At 37.3% G+C, this 4,589-nt stretch overlaps 1 pseudogene; it reads left to right on the forward strand.

The window, feature by feature from the left end:
* Positions 1-1,570: 1,570 nt before the first annotated feature.
* Positions 1,571-3,552, forward strand: LOC102400709 (annotated as a pseudogene).
* The last annotated feature ends 1,037 nt before the right edge of the window (positions 3,553-4,589 follow it).

A 4,589-nucleotide genomic window follows, 5' to 3' on the forward strand; every position in this document is an offset into this window, starting at 1 on the left:
CATGGACATGCCAGCCTAAGTAGGATTTGTTAGGAACCATTAAAGGAAGGTCACTATTTCTTGAAATGGACCATTCAAAGAAGGTATAAATCACTCACCTATAGCCAGACATCCTGGAATGTGAAGTTAAGTGGGCCTTAGGAAGTATCACTATGAACAAAGCTAGTGGAGCTGATGGAATTCCAGTTGAGCTATTTCAAATCCTAAAAGATGTTGCTGTAAAAGTGCTACACTCAATATGTCAGCAAATTCGGAAAACTCAGCAGTGGCCACAGGACTAGAAAAAGTCAGTTTTCATTCCAATCCCAAAGAAAGGTAATGCCAAAGATTGTTCAAACTACTGCACAATTGCACTACTCATCTCATATGCTAGCAAAGTAATGCTCAAAATTCTCCAAGACAGGCTTCAACAGTATGTGAACCATGAACTTCCAAATGTTCAAGCTAGATTTAGAAAAGGTAGAGGAACCAGAGATCAAAGTGCCAGTATCCATTGGATCATAGAAAAAGCAGGAGAATTCCAGAAAAGTATCTACTTCTGCTTTACTGACTACGCCAATGTCTTTGATTGTGTGGATCACAACAAACTGTAGAAAATTTTTCAAGAGATGGAAATACCAGACCACGTGACCTGCCTCCTGAGAAATCTGTATGCAGGTCAAGAAGCAACAGTTAGAACTGAGGACATGGAACAACAGATTGATTCCAAATAGGAAAAGGAGTACGTCAAGGCTGTATATTGTCACACTGCTTGTTTAACTTATATGCAGAGTACATCATGCAAAATGCTGGGCTGCATGAAGCAAAAGCTGGAATCAAGATTTCTGGGAGAAATATCAATAACCTCAGTTATGCAGATAATACCACCCTTATGGCAGAAAGTGAAGAAGAACTAAAGAACCTCTTGATGAAAAGTGAAAGAGGAGAGTGAAAAAGTTGGCTTAAAACTCAACATTCAAAAACTAAGATCATGGCTTCCAGTCCCATCACTTCATGGCAAATAGATGGGGAAACAATGGAAACAGTCACAGACTTCATTTTTTTGGCCTCCAAAATCACTGTAGATGGTGACTGCAGCCATGAAATTAAAAGATGCTTGCTCCTTGGAAGAAAAGCTATGACCAACCTAGACAGCATATTAAAAAAGCTGAGATATTACTTTGTCGATAGAGGTCCATGTAGCCATGTATAGATGTAAGAGTTGGACTATAAAGAAAGCTGAGTGCTGAAGAGTTGATGCTTTAGAACTGTGGTGTTGGAGAAGACTCTCAAAAGTCCCTTGGACAGCAAGGAGATCCAATCTGTCAATCTTAAAGGAAATCAGCCCTGATTATTCATTGGAAGGACTGAAGCTGAAGCTGAAACTCCAATGCTTTGGCCACATGATGCAAAGAACTGACTCATTGGAAAAGACCCTGATGCTGGGAAAGATTGAAGGTGGAAGGAGAAGGGGATGACAGAGGATGAGATGGTTGGATGGCATCACTGACTCAATGGACATGAGTTTGAGCAAACTCTGGGAGTTGGTGATGGGCATGGAAGTCTGGCATGCTGCAGTCCATGGGGGTCACAAAGAGTCAGAGACAACTGAGGGACTGAACTGAACTGATCTAAGGAAGGATTTTTGCTGGAAAAGGTAAGACAAGATGAAAGCTTTAGCATTGGTAACTTACAAATCAACAACACAGAATTTCTGCAAGTAATTGAAACTATTAGCCTGCTTCAAAATTTGTTGGTTTTTAATCACTAGGCAAGAGAAAAGTTAATGAAGACAGTTTGCATGATATCCTTAAATATCAGATGAAGAAATTTACTGATGGGTACAGATTCTGGCAAAACATGCAGCAGAAGTACTCAGAGAGGAGTTTTTCCACAAGCAGCTCCCCAGGTTTCTCCCCAAGAACCAATCTTCTTTTCAGTCTCTTCAGTTTCATCTTCACAGCCATCAATTCCCCTTATGCTTTAGAACAGTTTCTTCACAGATTAAGGAAAAATATAATCAAAGGAAATCCTTTGCTATTCCCAATCTAGGCAACATTAGCCAGAATGAGTACAAAGTGTCTTCAGTGACAAATATTAAGTCATGCTAGTCGCTAAAGAATATGGCACTGACTTTGACTATTTTTACAATGACGGAGTAATGAAAGACATCAGGGTTATCATAGGTTTGTATCACCCTTCACACAGGCAGTGTGTGCAGATGTGGAGAAGAGTGAGTGAGTTGTTGAATCTTATGAGGCAGAAGCGAACAAATTAAGAAAACAAATCACTCAGATGAAATACAAAGAAAAGAACAAGAAAGAAGATTGCAGCAGGTGATGCTAAGGAGACAGATGCCATCTGAAAGTTTGGAAACCATGTTCAGTCCTCAGATGCCCAGAATTTGTAGCTGAAGGCAGACATACAGTAGCAGATACAGAGGCTTGTGATCCTCCTCCCTCTTACTTTGATTTTCACCCATTCAGTCAAGCCACGTCCAACCCTTCTCCCAGGGAAAGTGTATTTATGCCTTGATCTCAAGCCGTGGGCCCTGCCAATTACGCTTTCACTAATGCCAGACTGAAGTATCCTAGAAGTGGAGCAGGATGAAACTTTGATTAACTCCCACTGGCTCCCACACACACATAAAGGAATACTCAACTTCGAGAAATTCGCCAATACTGACATGTACCCATGGGGGCTCCAGGAACACTCAGACCTCCCAGATTCAACTAAAGAAGAGGAACTCTTCACTCAGCACTGTTTGTTTTTAATTATTTATTCAGACAATATTTTAAAACATATCCTGGGGGGGAATTGCTTTCTTGGAGCCCTGAACGCTCCCAAGAGGAGAGTCCTTATGCTCAGAACTTGTTGGAACTTCATGTGTGTGGGTCCTCACCTTTCATCCCAGTGTGCAGATATCAAGGCACAACCATGAATCAAATTGTCTAATTCTGATGTGATTCAAGCAAGGGTATGTGGTTAACTTTAAGCAAAGTAAATTATAAATGTAGTTTTTGTTCTTTAAAATAAATTGGGAATTAGAGAGGAAGCACAAAAAGTCTATAAATGTTCTATAATCATAAATGAAAAACTTACCTCTTGCACTATGGTGCCTTGAAGTTTACTTTTTTTCAAAAGAAAATGAGTTAAGCAGCAGATTTCAAAGAACTTTCTTTCTATAATAAGTCAAATTCTTCTTTACCAGAAGAAAAGTTCTCATAATTCTAAGAAGACTGATTGGGACAAATCAGATGTGCCTTCTCTTGTCTTTATTGGATGTGACTTTGTGGGATCAAAAGACAGGACTTTGTTTCAACTTTTTTCCACTAGCCTAGTATTTATTGGCACTTAAAATGAATGCCTTGTAAATAAGGTTAACATGCTAATTACCAGTAAGTAGTCATCCAAATAAGTATGTCATCAAATAAATTACTTTACTTTTGGAGGATTGCAGTGATTGCTGTGTTGCATTAGCCTATACATGGACTGTGTTCTAGAGTCCTAAAGGAAGGACACACAGAAGTAACTGATGGCAGAAAGGAGTTGTGTAGCAGACTCAGATTTTACAATGACCAGATTTCAAACACAGTGGATTTACTACACATTTAACTCATTTAGCTTTTCTGAGAAATCCTAGTGTTAATTTTAGTTGTGGAGGAAAGATATTTAATAAAGTGTTTGAAAATCTTAATGAATAAAGAATCATTTTAAATCTGGGAAAAAAATAAACCTATGGCATACAGGTAAAAAAAAGTACTCAGAATTGATATCTTTAACTTCTTAATCTTTTTTTTCCCCAAACACAGAGATTGAATCAACATTTTTCAGATTGGAGGAAAATAAAATAACTTTTGATCTGGGTTATAGCTCAACTTAAATTTAGGGAATATTAAACTAAACACAACTTTCCATCTTGAGTTCGTAAAATTAAGAGTGAAAGAAATAAGAAAAAAACTGAATGCTTCACTGAAAATCATAGAAAAGTAAGGATAAACATAAAAGGAAGCAAGTTGTCAACAGCTATTTTCAGGATATTAGTCAAAGTGGACAAATTTGCATGTAAACTTTTATCATATTACCTGACAAATTGCCTTTACATCACTTTGTAGAGTACAGCTGTGATAACATTGGACAATGTCAGTGTTCATTCTTATGTAGACTTCCAGAATACTTATTGAGGTTGTAACTCAGGAGATTTTAGTGGCACAGTAGGTTAAATGTATGGCATGAGTCAAAGGTACTGATTTTCTTATAATGTTGAGTGTTTAAACTTATTAATATAGTAGATAATGTTTTCAGAGAAGACTGGTGATGCTCATAGTTGCTATGAATGGAGATTACCAGCATAAGGTTTATACTAGCAAGATTCTATACATTTTATATTATTATATTAATTTTACAAATATATTTTGAACATAAGAAATCCAACATGAAGTAGAGTCTTCCGAAAGCTGTGTTTTCCTTAGTTTGTGGCAATTGCAGAATATGCATCAAGTTCTTAAGTTATTTTTTTGAATGATTGTCATGCTCAGTTTCATCAAGTTCAGAGCATAATTTAGGTATTGGAAGCATCACTTCATATCATCATTTAGTTTTAACATCTA

The sequence above is a fragment of the Bubalus bubalis genome, chromosome 6 (genome assembly GCF_019923935.1).
Source record: "Bubalus bubalis isolate 160015118507 breed Murrah chromosome 6, NDDB_SH_1, whole genome shotgun sequence".
Taxonomy (NCBI): Eukaryota; Metazoa; Chordata; class Mammalia; order Artiodactyla; family Bovidae; genus Bubalus; species Bubalus bubalis.